Source organism: Bactrocera dorsalis, chromosome 1, assembly GCF_023373825.1.
Source record: "Bactrocera dorsalis isolate Fly_Bdor chromosome 1, ASM2337382v1, whole genome shotgun sequence".
In the NCBI taxonomy this organism is placed as follows: Eukaryota; Metazoa; Arthropoda; class Insecta; order Diptera; family Tephritidae; genus Bactrocera; species Bactrocera dorsalis.
The window spans coordinates 105249296-105270943 of NC_064303.1; the positions used below are offsets into that span (position 1 = coordinate 105249296).

Genomic DNA, 21648 nt, shown 5'->3' on the forward strand with positions numbered 1-21648 from the left:
TACTAAATTGCTCGCTAAATCTTGAGTGCCCCGATTTCTTCTAATGTCGCAGGACCTTAGTATACAGCACAATGCATTGTTCTTGCAGGAGTCTTTACTAAGTTCTTGGCATCACAAAGATCTTCGTTATCAGTTGTCCAAGTTTGTGAGTTTTGTCACGAGAATCAAACACTTCACCTAACCTAACTTATATTAGGTAGGAATCGACCTGGGCTCAACTGGGAACTGAAGGACCTGTTAAGGGTCATTTCCCTAACGAAAAAAGTATTTATAACTACATGTTTTATAGATGAAGATGGATAAAAATTCCTATAGGCGTCAGAATGGATATGATAATGTAAAGATATTGTTAAGCAACGAATATAATCATCGGATATGCTGATATGTTCGATATACTCTTTGCTTTTTTACTAAAAGTTTTGATAGCGCCTACCTTTGGTTTTTACAGAAACAGGGAGCCTGCTTAGATCATATAAATTATGGCCTTTATAGTATTTTTTTATGTTTAGTTGTACTCTAATGAGTTCCTACTGGTTTTTCAAATCCTAGACGGTCTATCTAGGCTGATCCATAACTCCAGCAATCTCTGCCTGGAGGGCCAATAAGTTTAAAATTGACATCAAAGAGCGATTGTAGCCTGCCCCTCTCTCTATAAATCGAATTAGGCCCGCGTTTGTAAATGAAAATATAGAGTCTTCACTGAGATTAAATTTTCTTTACTTGGGAAGAAAAATATCTCTTATTTTCCATCTTGGTGGAGTCTGATACGGTAGTCATATTTCTGCTGACTTTTGTTTAAGTCGCTTATAAATTCGACAAGTAATTTTTCCCTTTCTCCCTTGCGTGGTCTGAACACTTCAACATTTAAAATCCTTTGTATTTTGTGTTTACATAATATAAATATTTCTATTCAAGACTTAACTCCCTCAATCCATGAATCGCAATTCTTTTATAACCCGCGTCTCTTTCATTATTAACCGTCATATTTACTTAAAATTGTTATTCGTGCCAATTCATGAGCAAATTTTCCGCAATAAAAGAGCTAATTGCTTACAAATTCAACAGCGTAAAATCCGTATTGTCAACAAGTAAGAGAGCGTGCAGCTGTCAACCGAGGCCAAGTACAAATACTTCAGATTGCGATTGAGCACCTTGTAACGCCTCTCCGCCAAACGTCTATACTTAAATCTGCAGATGTAGAGACTGTGAGCGTCACAACTCCCAACCGAAGGCACGCGCTCAAATTCAAAATCTCGCCTTACGCAAATGCACATGTCCTTTTAATTGCTACATATGCGACCGGCAGTAAGAAATGTAAACGGAGCGCGCAAGACACAACCAAATGCCTCTACAATGAACGCCTTCAATTTTCAGCGCTTTTGTTGTCGTTGTTGCTGGCTGCTGTTGCGGTGATTGTACCGGCGCACGCGTCTGCAGGATCAGCCCTCAAATGTCAGCGCAACGCAACGCTAAACGCTCCTAAGATATTGCAAATAAATTTCATAAGTGCCAAGCTATCAAGAGTGTAGAAGGGGCACTCATTGTCTCGCGTCTTCCGGTATGCTACGAGCAGCAGACAGCCGACGTAAGGCGTCGAGCGAGACGAAACAGGAAGCAAGGTGTGCGCCAAATGCAATCGAGCTAACGCGATCATTGTTACGGTATGAAAGTGGTGGTGCTGATGTTGGTGGTGGTGGTGATGTACGCGTTCGTTGTGGCGTGCAGCTGCCGCCAACTCAAATCAAAAGCCATCCGCGTGATATAACAAAAGCTAAGTAGTGTGTTTATGCTTAAAGAAAATAGCGGACGAGAGATCAACAAAATGTATTTCAAGAAAATGCGAGGAATATGAAAGCGTTATGATCACTTTGTGGGTTTTTGCGCTAATGAACCAGTTCTAGCGCCACCACCCTGCCAACATGCATGCGCATGCTTATTATCCTCTTCATTCAGAGGACATGTGCCAGAAGAAGTAATGTGAGGCGCGAACGAACCGGTGCGCCGTTAACATCTTCCGCTCAAGCGTTTTGTCGCACCTTGAGTTGGGCGTATCCGAGATTTCTTCAACCCACTTTTCCAATCCCCTTATGCAGGCCATACGTAGCGGTCCTTATCGCCTAGTATTTGCTTACAATTTTAGCATTTCGGCAGGCGTATCCTTGCGCTTCTTGTTGCAGCACTTGAGCACAATAACGGCACTGGCATTTTTGATTTCGCATTTGGCATTTCTTATGCCGCATGCAATTGTGCTATCGAGTGGTATTTCAATTTCAATTTCGCTTTCGTAGCAGTCACCGGAAACGCTCGCAAAACAAATGAAAGGCGCACACATATCCTTACAGGATTCATATAGGTGTATGTAGAGGGCTTGGTCTCGGTCGTTGACACATGGCTTTTGTCTTCTACAATTCATACACACACATATGTATATAGTTTTATAATATACCTGAGTGCTTATATTATTTAGTTGGCACACTCTATGCGTCTTCCTGTTGGCATTGGCATTCAAAAATCTGTCTTAAAATATCCTTTATAGCACTTCTGCATGTCGAAATGTGCGTTTGACCCTGCCTACGGGTATCCTGCCCACCGTTTACAAGTTCATTTACTTATTTACTACTCATTTTACTAACTGATTGACATGTCTGTTATTGTTGTGCGCCTCCGCGCCTATTATTATGCTTCATGCTCGCGTTTGTGGCGCGTGCACAACTTCCGGTTAATTATAATTATGTGCCGCAACAACTACGGCGGTATTATTGGTACGTGTATTTTGTTCTTCATATTATCCGTTGGTGCCGTTAAATGATTTCTAAAACACGGCAGCTCATTGAATTAAAAATGTGAAATGAAAGCGAAATTTTGCGCTCTTTCAAATGACTCGCACAAGCTTGATCTGCTCTTTGTTCATTTCCTCATACACTCCAATATCAAAATGTCATGTCTGCTTTATATTCAGAGCTAAAAAATGGCAAACACATGCCTTAAGTAAAAAGTGGGGGAGTTATAGTTATGAATGTACATACATACAGTACACGATCTTCATAGATGTACATACATAAATCATAAGACCAGTGAAGTGAGAAGATCGCGAACCATTTTTCGCGAATCCGCGATTATTTTTTTCGACAATTTGCTACAATCTTCCCTGAACTCCAATTTGGATAAGACATATTATTTCTATGAACATTTTTTCGAAAAGGTCTAATCAATGTGTTCTACTTAACAGCATCGACATGAATTACTTATGTCGACTCAAAAGAATGTATACTGTCCTCATAAGAATTTAATAGACGGTATAAATCCAAAACTTTTAAGAACTTGAAATTCCTCTCAAGAAAGTGGAAATACCATAGTGGAATTAACGAACTTCGGGACTTAGAAAAACACTTCTCTTTACACTGTCACTCGATGTTTTTTAAGGGATTCAATCATTACTTGTGGTGATCCCATTTTTCAGCGGGGAAAAAAGATTCAAAGTAGACATAGAAAAATATGGTTGACGTAAAGGTAAGTTAGCTGCGCGCAACACTATAAGCATTTATACCGATAGCTGAAAAGTATTTCTTGTTTATATGACGATCTGGATAGAAACATTGTAAAGAAAGTAAAAACCCGATGGAGCGGCCTATCTGGGTCTGTGTGCAATTCTTCAAAATTCAGATTGGAAGTACAAAAAATTCCTATTAGCACTTTGTAGAAGAGAGTGTGGGACCATGATATGAATACTAGCAGGTCACTGTCTGTTGGCGACACACACTCACAGAATGGGGCTGACGGATCGAAAAGACTGCAGGAAATGTCTAAAGCAAGGCTCCAGAGAAACAAACGCTCATCTTTTGTGTACTTGTCCTGCATTGGCAAGATTACGCTGTAAGCAACTGGGGTCCCCACGGTATAATACACTAGAAGACGTATCGATAGTGAGACCACGGAGCCTGTTGAAATCTACGTAGCGCAACGCCAATGAAAATCATCTCAAGCGAATCATCCATCCACCTCTATTAATACCAATTACATCAAATAAATTAAAGAAATTGAAAATTAACCTAGAAGTCGACTAGTTGGCATCACAGAGATAACGGAGGATACCAACATCTCTTATGAATATACTCAACAAATTTTGGTTAATGTTGTGGATGTAAAGCATGTCTAGACTCATACCAAAAGACCTGAATCTTTAGCAAAAACGATTTTCAGTAGAGATGCTTGCCAACGCAGGTAAAGACTTCACATTCGTCAAACGAATCATTACTGGTGACGAGTTATGAGTTTATGAATTTGACATCGAAACTGTCCAACGATCCAGCGTATGACGTTCCAAAGTAAGCAGAAACCGAAAAAAAAAGTAATGGGCGATCAAAAATCAAAGTGCTCCTCATCGTTTTCTTTGATTACCATGGTTTGGTTCACAATGAATTCGTACCACAGTGTCAAAGGGTCAAAAAGGAATACCACTTTCTCGTTTTGTGGCATCTATGTGAAGCAATTTGTCGTAAGCGACCGAATTTGTGGGCAAATATTTCATGGATTTTTCACCAGGATAATGCGCCAGAACATTCTATCAAGATTGTATTCTGGATACCATCTTCACTTCTTGACAGACGCAGAAACAAACCCAGAGATATATTTTGTTGTTGTAGTTAAAAATATCTCGCAGTAATGCTAACGCGAAGAAGTTCCGTTATATTTTGTGTGAGGAATCAAATTTCTGGTGCCGAAAGCTTCAGAATGTTGGAAACAGGCCTTCAGTTATAATTGCTTTTCACGAGCAAGTGTTTTATATTGCTACAAACTATGCAAAGAGGGTTGAGAATGCGTTAATGACGAACCACGTCCAGGACCGCCATCAACATCAAATGATGATCAGCTCGTCAATAAAATAAAGGAATTGGTCCTTGAGAATCGCCGATTAACAGTCAGAGATCTTACTGGCATTGTTGGAATATCGTAAAGATCATTGAATACAATTTTGAAAGATAATTTAGAACTAAGGAAAGTGAAAGCACGATAGGTTCCAAAATATCTTTTTTCAAAACACAGGGTCGCGTTAACGTCTGTGAAACAATGCTTTCCAAGTATGTTATGAAACCTGTTATTACGAGTACTGACGATGAGTCTTGGATCTATGCTTACGACTCGAAAACAGACGATCAATCGGCTGAATATCGTGGCAAAGGTGAACCGAAAAAACCAGGTCAAAAATCAAGGTTGTGTTGGCAGTTTTCTTGGATTATGAAGGTGTGGTGCCCTCCGAATTCCTTCCGACCGTCCAAACTGTCAAAAAAGAATGCTGTTGGAGTGTTAAGTATTGTTTGCGCGTAAAAAGAGGTCGGAATTATTGGCCGACAACCCATGACAACCCTGCGATAATGTACTGACGCATACTGCTTTGATTCTTCGACAGTTTCTCACCAAATTTTCAACCAATATCGTGCCGCAATCACCGCATTCGCCTGATTTAGAAACCGTTTTGAGTTAATTGGGGACAATAGTGATTAATTAGATTAGCTTTTGAATTGTCTGATTATGGTATTATTTTGGGCGTGTGACACTTATTAGATGAGGATAATTAAAAGTCCATAAAGAAATATGTGTGAAATGAAGTATTCAATTTAAATCAAGTTTTTAGAGAGATCAACTATCTTATAAATAGGAAAGTCTTTAAAATGAATAAACTTGTTGAAAACTCGCTCTCTCGTACTCTCGCTCGTATTCTCTCTTATAAAGGAAGATGTTGGCTTCCTACCGTATATACATAATTTAATTGGTAGAGGTTTTCGCTAATATTTTCATTTTGTACAGACGATCTTTCGGTCCTGAGTGTTTTTTAAGCATTTTCCGACATATTTTAAATGAGAATGTTGGTAAATAATTATTTTCAAGTATTTTTCTCACTTTACCATAACTTCTAGAACAGTTCAAGGATTATAAATGATAAAAAGTGTGCGACACCGTGAAAATTAAATTATTATGCTTCTTACATACATACATACATACATACATATCGAAATCACCAAAAATAAACACCAAAATGGCTATAAATAAAGCCTTTCGAAGCGATTTGAAGACAACGATACCGAAATAAATACCAATCAGGCGCCACGAGATTAGATTAGCTGCGGATGTAAATACAACTTGGACGATTGGCGACATCTCACACGCTATATATCTCAGCAACAGGCAATTTATGTGATTATTTAGGGTAAACAACGCATTTATTTCCCCGAAATACAAACATACATACTTTTTTATGCAAATGTGAATCTAATCTAATTAATCTAATGTAAGATTTACGATTTTCCAACGCACTTGTTTATTAAAATATTTATAAATTTGACACAACCCTTGCGGGGATCGAACCCGCGACCTTTGGATTAGAAGTCCAACGCGCTATCCGCTGCGCCAAAGGGTCTCTTATCGTTTGTCTCCCCAACACCGAGCACAGCTAATAAAAATCGCCTCACACACACCAAACAAACAAATCAAACAACTTTTATACATATCTACAGCTGGGCATAATGAAATAAAAAACAATAAAACAACAACAACATAAATCGCGCACCGAAAACATTAGCAAAAGGCAAAAAAACAGTTTAGAAAAAGATCTACTAAACGCACTGCAGAGGTGTAGAACACAATAAGCAACAACAACATACAATACAAAGCGTATGTCTGTTTGAGTTGTTGTGATTGTTTGTTAACGAAAAGATTAAATATATAGTGGCGGTGTGCACGCTCACGCACTTTGGCCGAGATTTGCCTAACACACGCTGCCAGAAAGCAGAAAACGACTGTGATTTGTAAATATGTATGTACATAAATACATAGCACATACATATATATGTATATTTGTTTGTATGCTTAATGTTGTTGCTTATCTGTAACAGGTATTCTTGTACATACATACGAACAACATTTACTAACTTGAAGGTGTTTAAGAGTATGAATATTAATGTGTGTGGAGTTGCCTGATCGCGGCGATTTCTAATATGCAATTGTTGCTAAGTATATACATTAGGGTAGTCATAAAAATCCAAAAGGCTGAGTTTGTAATTATTTTCTCATCAATGTACATATACGAGTATAACACTTCGGTCCAAAATATTTCACCTCAAAAACAGTAGAACCTGTTAGAAATGATGAAGACGGAGAACGTATAACACGGTGGTCAAAACATAATGTACTACATACTATAAATATGACACACAGCTTCAAAAATATCTTTTTTCAACTTTAACACTATTTAACTGTTACTGTATATTGTTTTTAAAATTTAATACTGTAACTGCAGTATCGAGTGACATAGGCGATGAGGTTTAGGAAATCTGATATAAATTTTCTTAATTCATTTAAGGATCGCCTTAATGTTGATCACTATAATATGTAAATTTGTATTTCTTTTAGCAAAAAAGGGTAGGAAAAATTCATTTTGATTTTGATCGGTCAGTTTGTATGACAGCTACAATCTACTGGAGTCCAATATCGGCGGTTCCTACAATGAGAAGCTCCTTGAGAGGAATAAGTTGTGTATAAAATCTCGGAGTAATATGTCATAAACTGAGAGGCTGGTTCACTTACATACAGACAGATTGAGGGAATACGAACACTGCTAAATCTGATCAATTATTTATATATTTATACTATATACATAGGTATATATATAACTTGTTCAGAGTAGAACTACCACTGTTCCTGCATGGCCATCACGGGTGCGCTTGCAGAAGTCCAGACGCTGAACCCGATTTTCGACGGTTTTCAAGCATAAATCGGCCTATACTGCTGCAAGTTCACGTTCGATATTCATACGAAGTTCATCAATCGTCTCTGGCTTGATGGCATAGACCATAGACCTGACATAGCCCCACAGAAAATAGTCTAACGGCGCCATAACTTGGCCATTTCGTGAGATAACACGTTCACTAAATCAATAAATGGATTGTGAAGTCCATATCCTCCAATTTGGACCAAAAATATTCGATTATCATTGAGCGTTAGCGATTCCCATTCACAGTAACGTGCCGATCTTGGTCATCACGGAAGAAGTACGGCCTATTGCCGCCGCCGGCCCATAAACCGCACCAAACCGTAATTTTTTCGTGTAGATTACTGCCGGACCAATAACGCATGTTTTGAGCCTCATCGCTGAAGATGATTTTGCGAAGAAAATCCAGATCATTTTCAAGTTTTAGCTCAGCTTAATTCACGTACATAGATACGACGATTCTGGTGGCCAAGCGGCTTCAGTTTTTGCGTCAATTTGATCTTGTAAGTACATATGTAGATCTTCTAAGATCTTTTCACAAAATTCGCCACAACGAAATTTCAACAAATTCGACTAGTTGTTGGATCGTATATCATTCTATGATGAAATGGCAAATCTTACTGAAGAGAAATGTCAAAAGAGCGGGAAAAATATGAGTTGTTTGCTGTCCCTATCGGTCTACTTTTATAGCGTCGCTATTGAAATAGCCGTTAGTATCAATACTATAATGGTTTGTACATATAAGAAAGTACGAGAGTGAGCAAAAATTACTACCACAAATTTTGGTACCGCTATCTTACGAACTTTGGCACTTTCTCTACCTCCTCGATTCGCGACTAGAGCATTTTTCTGGTATACACGCATGGAAGCATCCACTGATCTGGTACAATGGCTGTGGAAGGTAATACATAGCAATGTTTTTTCTATAGATGTTCGAGTGTTTACTATTTCCTACATGGAACACCCATTGCCGCATAATATTAGAAGTTCGTGAAGACTTTGAGAGCTATGTCAAGCGTCCCTAATAAAAAGACTGAGGACCGTTTCAATATCTTGTTAGCAGTCATCTGTCAATTAAGCTCAGGTTAAAAATGGTTCTCTACCCAAAGGCGGGATTTTGGTTAAGTTTACCAGAACTTAACCGGTAGAAGGCTGTTAACCAGACATCGAAAAAACACTCCTTAAAAGTCATCGCCAACAGATTTCTAACTATCTAAGGCTATAGGCACACATTGGATCACGACTACTTGGAGAACCGCTATAGTAAACTTTAAAGTCGAGACTACCATCCAACCTCGATCCATCCATGAGTATGTTTTCTTACATTTTAGAAGAAATTAGAACTTTTTTATATCTTAGAAGTAACAAAGGCAAGTAAAAAGCTACTACGATCTTGTTATGGACAAACCAGTCGCTTCTGAAGGCTGGGTGAAAAATTAGCAAAGAATTTTTGAATATTCAACATTCTTTCAAAAACGTATATGTATTGATAACCCCTGACCCTAATTTCGGCACATGTGTAACCCGTTTTCTTTAATCATTACCATACAAAGCACTGGAAAGCGTTAAAATTTTATTTCTGAATAAATACCGCCATAAATCACCAAGTCAATCGACGAATCGAAGGTGAGAAAACGCCTACGAAATTTCAAGTGACAGGTGAACCCGTGCAACGCGGTCAGTTGAACAAATTGAGACATTTAAATGGATTTAAAATGCAAATGTATGTATGTTTGTGCCCTGAAGCGAGTCTAACCAGCCGCTGTTGCTGTTTTCATTGTTGCCAAACAATTTGATTAATTTACACGCTAAACGAAAGCAACACAGAAGCATAACAACAAGCGAAAGGACAATGCGGCGACACTCGAAGGAGCTAACAAATCCAAATAAATGGTGCACGATTGCACAATTGCAACGAGTCACGTAAGCTTCGTATTTTATTCAAAATTCACCACTTCACTTAGGGAGGGCCGGTCGGAGTTGTGTATAAATAAATTTAAAATTCACTGAATTTCTATGCAACTTTCGGTTGTTGTTGTTGCTTTGTGTTGGTTCGTTAAATGTTAAGTGGCTAGCAACCCCCTAAATAAGAAGAAGAAAAAGGCGTCAGACTGTTGAAATAAATGCTCGCAGCGCTTTTGGATTTCCTCAAAAGCGCATGTAGCGATCGTTGAAGGCGATAATTTCGGCTGAGTATAAATGGAAATCAGCAGCGAATTGAACACTTGAAAAATTGCATTATACTCGGGCACTCGGCAATCGGCAGACAGTACAAAGTATTACTGGCATTGTTGTTGTTTAGATGTTGTAATGTTTTCTTCTTTTACATTTACATACACTATATATGGATATACTGTATGTACATATATACATATGCATATATGCTTTAATGTACGACTACTAATCGCACCGTCTAGCGGCGCTTTGCGACACGTCCAACACCCCCTACCGGTACGGTGCTTTGTTGTACCAGTTACCAAGCTCTTCGCGTGTTTTTGATTTCGGAGGGAGATAAGCTGAAATCGCGTCGGCCTTTGGTAGTCAGGGGTGTTGTGCGGCGTGGGATTGCAAATGGGTAAGCAGTTTCGATTACTTTTTAACGATTTTCATTACAGAGGGGGGTTTACATTTATATTACAATAATATTGTAAATCGATTAAAATTTAATTTTACTGAAACTGAAATTGATGATGACAATTTTAAAAGCACAAATTCATTTTTGGATAATATTCGACCGAATAGACCACATCCAGCAAACAGTGAAGAAAATATAGCAGCCGTAGCTCAGAGTGTACACGAAGGCGGTGGAGACTCGACTCGGCGCCGTTCACAGCAACTCGAACTGACGTATGGAACGACTTGACGCATTTTACTTCGAGACCTTAAATTGAAAGCGTACAAAATACAGCTTGTGCAAGAACTGAAGCCGTTCGACCTTCCCAAGCGACATCGCTTCGCTCTATTGGCTGTTGAGAAGTTCAAAGAAGATCCGACATTTTCGAGCTAAATTTTGTTCAGCGATGAGACCCATTTCTGGCTCAATGTGTATGTAAACAAACAAAATTTCCGCAATTGGGACGAAGAGCAACCTGAAGAGATTCAAGAGTTGCCTTTTCATTCAGAAAAAAACAACGGTTTTGTGTGGTTTGTTGGCCGACGGAATCAAGGGGGTTTCAGCGACATTTGGTTTCAACAAAACAGCGCTACTTCTCAGACATCAATCAATGAATTTATCGAGAGAACACATCGGTGAGCAGATAATCCCACATTTTGAGCCGGTCGATTGGCCACCAAGATCGTGTATTATCACGCCGTTAGACTTTTTCCTGTGGCTATATGTAAAGTCTAAAGTCTATGTGGACAATCCCGCTGCGATTCAGGTCTGGGACGAAAACATCACGCGTATTATTCGCCAGTTACCAGTCAAAGTGCTCAAACGAGCAAACGAAAATTTAACTTAACGGACCATCGAGACGTAGCCGCGGCCAACATTTGAGAGAGGTAATCTTCAAAAAATAATTGCTGAAGAATTTAGTATTGAATATGAATGTCTTGGTTATATTGGATATTCTTTTACAAAAACTTCCTGTCTGGATATTACTGAGCAACATTTCTAGTGAAATGTGACGGTATTGAAAATTAAGTTTGTATTGATAAAGTTTGACATCTCCTCTAGATTTCAAAAACACACTCTATTCTGAGATCACGAGCCCTCCGCCTATGATTCTTAATTCCATCTACCTTGGTACAACCGAGGACAGCTTTACAGCTCTTCGGTGCTTGGAATCTATTAAAGATATGCCGCAGGCCTCATATGTTGTTTGTGTAGCGAGTCGACTTACGAGTATACCCGAACTGAAGCCTGCAAACAAGAAGCGGCTTCGAGCTGCGTATTATACAACCTACTATTGTATGTATATATTCGCGATCATCAAAAAATGAAGTTAGATGGAAATATACTGTAATAAGGAGATGCCAAAGAAAAACATACGCTCTCTTTTAGCGTCCACTGCCTAAATATTGTAAAGAAAGTTTACGAAATCGAAATGCGGATAAGGTCTGAATTCGGTACAAAATTTAATAACAATTCTCATCTAAAGACTCTGAGAAATAGATAATTTCGCTATGATTTCTACTTATGAACTGATGGATCTTTCAGCGCGTGTGTCATTACCTCTTACATACAACCAATAAAGCAATCAAGATTTGATATGCACAATGCCAGTCTTATCATCTCTGCTCAGTCAACAGGCCGAAATAATATTAGCCGAAACGATTATTTACCAATGTGTAAACGTTTTAATAAGCAACAACAAATATACCCATACAAATAATCATAATAATGCCTGAATGCATTTCGGAAACCACACTTGGCAGCTGCTGCGATCTTTGGCACTCCACACACACGGGCTTCCCCCAACTCACGCAGGCCATTGTTGCGAACTTATGCCGCACACTCGCTCACTTACGTGCATCTTCTAATCTATCTCTTGTACTCTATTAGGTATAATGGATTTATTTGCATTTATGCTTTGCTTGCCGGAGATTCACCCACTTTTTTCGCCTTAAATGGCTTTATAACTGAGCTGTGAGCGCTTGATGGACTTCGGATGATTTTCGAAATGAAAATGATTCGTGGTTGTTGCCGCTATACTATATGTATATATATTTCAATGCACATCTATTGGGAGGGTAGTATGAGCTATATAGTAGTAGATAATTTGCTTATTTACTTGAGACAAATAGACTTGCAACAATTGTTGCAAATGCTTACACGCACGCACACATATACATATATGTACTCATGTTATTGCTGAGCACTACATTCGTTGCTTGTTTTGGTCCATATGTGTGGCTTGCATAAATTGCTTGCGGAAACATTGCTTTGTTTAGCAAAATCATTTTGTGTTCGGCAGCATTTCGAAATGGAATTTTGAAATTATTAAACACGTACACACATACACATGTACATGTGAACATAAATTAATTTGTGCATATTTGCATTTGATTAGGGGAAGTAGAACATTGAGCAATTATGTATGTATGCATGTATGTGTGTTTGTGTGTGTTCGAGTTTGTATTTACGAAGTTAATCGACTGTAAAATTGGCATAAATGTTAGAAAACGTTTTTTATAGATCGTTAGTTGTGTTAGGCTTAGCTTAAGTTGACTTACTTGACGAAATTGCCTCAGAAAGATGAAAATAGTAAATACTCGAAATTTTTACAACGACTGAGGACAACCTTTAATTATCTCTGAGAACTTAGGAACCATAGACAGGAAAGAAATTTTAAAACAGCCAACAGAGAAGAGGAAACAACATCAGCATCTGAGCATATAACAGCTCTTTATTCGTATTGATACTATATCACAAAATCATTACACACGGCAATATACGAGGTATGACAATTAAGTAATGAGACTGATTCCATAAAAACCGTATATTTGAAAATTATTCTACAACTCTGCCATCCCCTTCAAAGTAGTCCCCTTGGGCAGCTACACAGCGATTCCAGCGCGTTTTCCATGCTTCGTAACATTTCTGGAACGCTTCGACTGGGATGTCCGCGAGTACCCTCGTCACGGCCGCCTGAATGTCCGTAATCGACTCAAAATGGGTTCCTTTGACCACCGATTTTGTTTTAGGAAACAAAAAAAGTCACAGGGTGACATGTCGGGCGAATAAGGTGGCTGTTGCAACACGGCGATCCCTTTAGAGGCCAAATACTGGGACACGCTGAGGGCGGTGTGGCACGGCGCGTTGTCGTGATGAAGGATCCAGTTACGAGCGATGTCTGGGCGCACCCTGTTGACTCGTTTTCGCAATTTTTCGAGTACTTGGCAATAGTAGACTTGATTCACAGTTTTCCCCGGTGGAACGAATTCTTTGTGGACGATTCCACGGCTATCAAAAAAGGCAATAATCATCGTTTTCACCTTCGACTTGCTCATGCGAGCTTTTTTCGGGCGGGGGCGCGCGGAGACAACCATTGTGAGCTGGGCACGACTAAGAGCACTATCACCATACACTCTTACAATTTTAGCGTACGTTTCCGAAGCTGTTTCGCCCAATCTGGCGCAAAATTTTATCGCGACGCGTTGCTCTTGATTTCGTTTTTCCATTTTCGTGACGAGCACTACAAACACACGTCTACTCAACTTGACGCAGCAGGCGAACTAAACAAGCTAGAGCGATGGTACATATATCAATGGAGAGGGAAGGGATGCCGGAAAAAGAGAAAGGGAATTTCAAGGTCACAGGTTTACCACAAGCGCGGCAATAAAATCAGTCTCATTACTTAATTGTCAAACCTCGTAGTATATTGAAAAAACAGACTCGCTCAGCAATCCGTTGTTACATCTCATAAAAGGTGTATTCCTAAACCAACGCAATTTAATGGAAACATATCGTAAAATTCGCTTAGATTCAGATATTTGGCCCTCCTTCACGTTGCAGCCTCCTCTCGAGCCATGTACATAGTAAGGTTAGGTAAGGTTAGGTTAGAAGGTCGATCATAAGAGAGATCTCACTTTAACAGCTTGGAACGCCGGTCCGTTGTGAATCATAAGACGCCTTTACAGATCGACAAAGCGCTTTGTGCGTAGCACAAATTTGTTGAGACGTCTAATGTCAGTTACTGCTATACATATCTTCTGGTTCGCCAAAGGTGCGATTACCGAGGTGTTTTAGCCTCTGTCTTGCAAAGGGTGGACAGTGGTGGAAAAAATGCATTCTACTCTAGGCCAAAAAATCTCGCAGTCGCACAGGAGCTGCTCGTCGACCAGATGCTACCCCCTCCAGCTAGCTCAACGACTTTGCAGTTGCCAGCAATTTCGCTGTGACCAGGCACCCAAGAGAGTCTGACGCTGAAGAATTTAATGCTATTTCTAATGAGGCCAGACACTTCTTGTTGAGTTCAGCGCTAGTATTGCCGCTCTGCTGTCGTAGTGAATACTCACGTCCCTGAAAGAGGCTTCAGTGCGACGCAGTTAACTAAGATTTCAGCAATACAGTTAAAGTAGGAGAGAATTCCCGCGTGTCCTTGATCGGACCCTTTCAAATACCTAGCTTCCGTAAGCCTTAGAAAACATTTCGCTCATTAAGTGCTATTGTTGATGCAGTTCGTAGAGCACCGGAGATGGCCATAGTACTCAACCTAAAATTTGTAAATGAATGAACCACTAAAGCAGTGAACCTCTAAGTTGATATGATTCAGTTAGGACATACTGGCCTCAAGTCAAATTAGTAGTACAGGAAAGCTGAAGAACCGATGAATTCTGGGAACAAACATTTCTATAGTCGATTATAAGTTAAAAAAGCAAAAAAAAATTATAAAGTCATTATCGAAAGTTCTCGGGGTTGCTTTTCGCATGAGTAAGAATGTAAATAGAATTTCTTGATAAATTCTAATTCATGCCAAAAGAAAAGCGTCAGCTTGGCTGTCAAGAGTGAATTAAGCAAATTTTGTATACCCTGTTCTGCTGTGAACCATGTTATAGTGTGGGTGGTTTGCATCGCCCGAAACAAATGAAAATCAGAAGTTGCAAAGTTTAGGCTATAAGTCGGGTGAGGAAAAACTTCCAAGCCGCTATTTTCCGAGTAGCTTTAACCCGGTCTTGCAATTTTAGGCCAAGCGTTGTCAAAATTATTGCCTCATATCTAGTTGCAAATTCCTGGCGTTTTTCGGCAATCGTTTGCTTCTGTTGTTGTGGTCGGTAATGTGCGTTATTAAGGGTTTCACCCAGTTTTAGAAGCTCATACTATCTTTTGCTCTTAAAGAGCATTACCTTGACATCAAAACGTATCATGGTCCATCTATCTAAATGTTTACAATTATATATTTATTGCTCAATATCTGTGCTGGATTGTTCATCTCTCATTTGTGGTTAGAGCTTTAATCTTTTCCGAAGAACGCGGACACGCGGTGACGGGTACTCATGTTCCAACATAGATATTGTCCAGACTTATTTTTGTCATTTTTTGTATCTATACCACTAGTATTTGAGTCTACAAATCTGTTTTATATCCCACGGCATTTTTGTATATTGAGCTTAATCCGTGCCAAAAAGGATTTATTTTCGGAAATCGAAGAGATAACTATCACGATTTCAAGTTCAAAAACCCTTTAAACCGTAAATTCAATAAAATATCAATAAGCAAAGCGGTAATGTCTGTATACTTGAAAATTTAAGACATAATTACAATAATAATTGTACATAGTATGTATAAAGAAATTTATGTTCTCTTCGATATTCCATAATTAATAAGAAAGACTTGCTATTTTAGACTTGACTGCTTACAAAAAAAGCCTTTTGTTAGCAATAAAAAACCTGGCATTTTCACGTCGAACGCAAATATTTACACAAATCGATTTTTTATTCGAAAACAAACAACACAAAGCAAACACTTGATGGATGTAACAAGAATAGCAATGTTGAAGGCAACAAATTCATACACATGTGTATATATTTGTATGTGCATATGCTCACAATTGAATGTATGTAAATATTAGTATGAGAATTATGAGCCCTGCCCGCGGTCGACGCTTTGTGAATTCGTCTGACTGAAGGCAGCAGTCTCGACTATTTTTGATTTCATTCCATTTTATTGGCACAATTGCCCGCTTAGCTGTTGATATATTTGAACAACTACATACATATGTATATGTTCATGTAATGTAGTTGTTTCGGTTGCAAGGATGTGAACTGCTGCGGTGTGAATTTTGAGCGCAAGTCGGTGGATGTTGAAAAATTTTCAAGATTTCGTTTGTTTTGGAGAGCAAGCGCGTAGCAAATGTTGAGCGAGGCATGCCGTTGGCCCGCAAAAATGGCAGCTGCAATGCCCACTCCGATATACGGCGTTTATCACGACAGGATAGCAACAATAACAACTGTGCTTTGTAAGCGAAATAACGCAGGGTACTCGCACACATACGCTTACGAAAGGCGAAGAAAGCACGGCGAAATAAAAAGGAGCAAGCAAACTGTGCAACTGCAATTACCAGCAATCAACAAAAGTTATGTGCATACATACATACATATAATTATAAACTGTTAGCACTCTGAAAACTGTAAATTTTTTGAAATCATTAAAGTCTAACAGCTCGCTGGCGTTGACTGGCCTCTTACACCCCTTCAAATGTTAGTTATTTTGCGATATTTTCTATTGTCGTTAATGTTGTTAGTGTTGTTGCTGAAAAGAGCACATGCGGCGGCAACTTAATTGCGGGTTTACATTTGAGTTGCGCTGGCAACTATATAATTTAAAAGGCAAGTGAATGCACAAAGCACGTCAACTGCGCAAATAGTTGGAATTCGAGTGCTCATTTGGGATTTTACATCTGTGAAACAAATTTGGAATGCAATGTTGAGTTCTGCTTTCTCCAGAGTGGATAAAGAAGCGCAGCAAATGGGTGTAGTAGTGAACGGGGGTAAGACAAAATATCTCCAGTCATCAACCAAACAGCCGTCGCACTCGCCACTAGGCTTTCACGTCCCTGCTGACAGTCATAACTTCAAAGTCGAGGATAATTTCGTCTCCTTTGGAACCAGTATTAACATCAACAACAACGTCGGTCTCGAAATCCAATGGAGAATAACCCTTGTTAACAGGTGCAACTTCGAACTGAGTAGGCAATTGAGAAATAAAGTCCTCTCTTGACGAATATGAACCAAACTCCACAAGTCACTCATCATGCCCGTCCTGCTATATGGTACAAAGGCATGGACGATATCAAAATCTGATAAGTCGACGTTACGAGTTTTCGAGGGTAAGCGATAACGTTTTTTCTATAAATGTAAATGCTCCAGTGCCTTGCGTTCTCTGAAAATACTGTTCTGTTGCTCAGCCTCCGCAATCTTGTTGGTCTGCTCCAGAGAATGAAACATAAAAAATGCTTCGTAAATCTTTACTAACCTAGTATACCATATATTTAAAGGTTAGCAAATGGATTCCACACTAATCCTTAATCGGAAACGAAACCAAACCGAAGTCTGATCTTGCGAATAATCATCGTAAGGGTATTAGAAACATAAACAAGAGTCTGTCAATTGCATATGATAGTCAGAAAGTATTACGAAGCAACTATAGGAAAATGTTGATTCCAACCAGTCAGTTATTACAAAGAGTGCTGATGCCAGAAAGGCGCTAGATACCAGGATAAAAAAACGAGACTCACTTTATCACTATCTGCCTTTTTGGCCTAAAACTTCAGGATGAGTCAGCTATCTAAATATCACAAAAACATTTGCCTTATGCCACTTTGAGGACCTTGTAGACCATGTCATCTGTATTTCGAAGAAGATACATTTAGCAAATATTAATTTAGTTTACAAATGATTACGAATGACCTCCAAATGAGTTATGCTCTACTAGATCTCGTATTCTCATCCATAAAACCTAACTTCTATCAGAACATTAAGAAAGCTTCTGTGAACTTGTATAATAGCAGACCTACTATAGGCAAGCGTTGGGGCTCATCATACCAAATTTGCTTAAGAGTTTTATTTCTACAATCACTAGCTCAGCGGTATATCTTGCCTTTAGTTCTTAATGTTTTATCCGGTAGTTCAGAAAGTTTCGACATTTATACTTTACTTATTTTTTCCCAGCGCTATTACAATGAATCAACTAAGTCTACCCCTTACCTTGTTGCAACAAAATAACAGAAATTAAGTCCAAGCAAAAATATGCTTTCATACAAAAACTTAATTTTGATCCTTCAGTTTCAGTGGCTATATATTATAGTGATACGATATCGGCGATTTGTTCGGAGATATACTGTTGTCTTGTATAATATTCTATACATGATTTCATGAAGATACCACGTCAAATGAAAAAGCTTTCCATAAAAAATCTTGATTTTGATCTATCAGTTTGTATAGCTGCTTTATGCTATAGTAGTCCGAGTAGTCCAATATCGGAGTTTCGACAAATAAGCGTTTTTTTGGGATGGAAAGGAAACTTTCAAATCGATATCTCGAAAACTGAGGGACTGAGCGACTAGTTCGCGTATATAGGGAATGGGGATTGTGGCAGCTCGTGGCGGCCATGTTTGTTTATGGATTTTTGTAAAATTTTGTCACGCAAATTCACGTTCTTCGGAACATCCGAAATCTTATCTTCTCAGATGAGGCTCGTTTCCTGAGTAAAAGCTGCATCAACAAACCAAATTGTCGCTATTAGGGTGAGTCAAGTCCTCGTGTGGTTCAGGAAACACAGTTGCATAAACAAAAATTTACCGTTTGGTGCAGATTGTAGCATGATGTCATCATCAGATCTTATCTCTTTCAGAATGAGGCAATAAATTTCATTAGCATCAACATCGTATATTGTTGACATGTTGACCGACTCTTCTCCGGAATTCAACTAAATCGACGCGGACAATCGCTATTCCGAACAAGAGGATGCCACGCTTCATGTTTCATGGACACATTGCATGCCAAGTTTGGCGACTCCTTAATTTCAAGAAATGGCTCAGTCAAGTTACCGCCAATATCATGCGATTTAATGCCTCTACGTTATTTTCTCTGGGGGTATATTAAATGAAAGGTGTACGTCGATCAACCAGCAACGCTCGCAGAGCTCGAAAACAACATGCAGTACACGACAACAGAAATTCCAGCCGCAGTGCTGCACCGGGTAGACCCAATATATACAGACAGACCGGTGGACGTGGCTAAATCGACTCAGCTCGTCACGCTTACAAATTTCTTGCAATCTTAATGTACCCTGTTTGGATGCTTGTTGTTAATTCACTTTAAATGCTTCATATTGATGCCTCATTGTATTTGAAATATGTTTTAAACCCGTGCCATTCATTTTACGTTCATTATATCGATGTCTCACTGTATTTGGAATAATAAATTTCAGACTCGAACCGCCAGCCATTGCTATCGCATAATAGACGCATGTAATTAGTTATTGTGCGTTTTTTCATTGCTGTTTGTGCGCTACTACGCGGCAGGCACTACGCTTTGCTGCGCACTTGAAAAATAAACGCGCAGCAAATAAGGCATAATCGGTGCTATAACAACAGCAACAACTATAATATTCAACAAAGTGTGCGCTTGGAATATCAAATGAAAAAATAATAATTATATATTTTATCAAAAACACATTTTCTGCTGACTCTTCAATGCATATACATATGAGTGTTGGAAGAAAAATTTGGCTCACATACATACACAAACACTTATACGGTATTCGCATGCATGCACCCTATTTATTTGACCCTGCAACAGTAACAACTCCGTCCAGGGGTCCGCCCTGATGCGGGCATATAACACTGGGGTGTTAGCGCAACTGCAACAACCCCTTTCCTTGTCTCTGCCGCACCAATGAGACACCCAACTGTTAGCGGCTGCGACTGCCATGACAACGTCAGCTGTGTGTTGCCTGCAAGCGGATCGTGGGTCAATCGAAATTGAGATTACATATATAAAATGCTTAGACGCGTCGTAAGTGCATAAGTGACTACCAAAATGGTTGCCGTTCAGGCTGCTTTCGGCTTTTATCAGTCTCCCTCTTTGTCTGCCTGCAGAGTGCAAACTGCATCTGCGCATCCCTGCAGACCTCGCCCGTAATATGCACAACGCAGTTAGCGCTAAGCTTAAGTCAATGCCATCACTATTACATCGATACTCAGGGAATGCATTATGTCGAAGTGAAATTAAGATTAAAAAGTTGTTGGTTTTTTTGCAACAATTTGTTTTCAATAAAGTTCACGTTCGGCTTGTGAAACAAACGCCTCTGATGCTTATCGTACTAGGGGTGTTGGTGTTATTTTTGTTGCAGCACGCACCGTTTTTTATTCACCGTTAGACTCACACAAAAAGGCGGCAAAAGACTACAGTCTCACTTTGATTAGCATAAATGGCGGAATTATTGCATATGAATACTTTGATGGACCGGCAAGGCAATTGACGCTGATGCCAGTTAATTTATGAATAAATTAACTTTTAATGGGAGTGCACGCTCATGCTCATATGTAAGTATACTCGAACTCTCATAAATGTTTATGTATGTGTACGCACAGGAGAACTGAAGCTGTATTTATGTATTCTTTTTTCGGACATTTTAAGCTTCGAAGAAATGTACGGTGGAGGAAAAAATGTACATGAGAGTTTGATGACAACTCAAGCTATGTAATAATGATTGTTGATGAGTATCTCAGAACTAAGAAAGAAGTTAGTTCAATTATGCTCTCTGTCTGTCTCCTGTTATTCTGATGAAGCTGGTGAAATTCATCGGTACAAAAAGATTGATCTGTGGCACATCCGAAACATTGTCAAGAAACCCTCGACCGTTCGTTCCCACGACAGTCAGGTCTAAGTCACAGGCCTGTCAACTCGGCACCATTCCTCAAAATTATTTCAAAAGTCTTGCTTTCGCATATATTATAATCTCCCCTTCTTCTAGGGATCTCCTGACAACTTCTACAAAAGTCATATGATGTTCCAAGTCTGCTGACATGTTCGCCAATTAGACAGTGACTTGTTTGCACTCCTACTAGAATTCTTATGTCATCGCTTTTGAATTTTAATGGGCGGCATGTGAGGCCCACATTCCCTTAAAGCCACGATTGGCTCCTTGGCATTCACTTCAATGATTATCAGCTAAATATCTACAGAGGCATATAAATTCCATCACTTCCGAATTCAAATTGCAGAGTTTTGCTGCTATGGCTAGTTTATCTACTTCACAGTTGCCAGGGACATCACTATGTACTGAAACTCTTTGCGGGTATATCGTGAAAATGGATTTTATATCCACTAAAAGATCAAGACATGCTTTCACTATCTTTGGCGAAACTCTGGGATATTTTAGTGAATCCAAAATCACTGAGCTGTGGGTATATATAAATCTATTCTTTGTTGTGAGA

At 39.2% G+C, this 21648-nt stretch overlaps 1 protein-coding gene and 1 non-coding gene across 2 annotated transcripts in view; both read right to left on the reverse strand.

Annotated features, from left to right (window-relative positions):
• Positions 1-21648, reverse strand: part of LOC105224410 (fez family zinc finger protein erm) — a 68159-nt gene that overhangs the window by 37117 nt on the left and 9394 nt on the right. The gene's annotated exons all lie outside the window — the stretch shown is intronic.
• Positions 6343-6415, reverse strand: Trnar-ucu (transfer RNA arginine (anticodon UCU)). The gene has a single exon. It is a non-coding gene; the product is annotated as a tRNA-Arg (tRNA).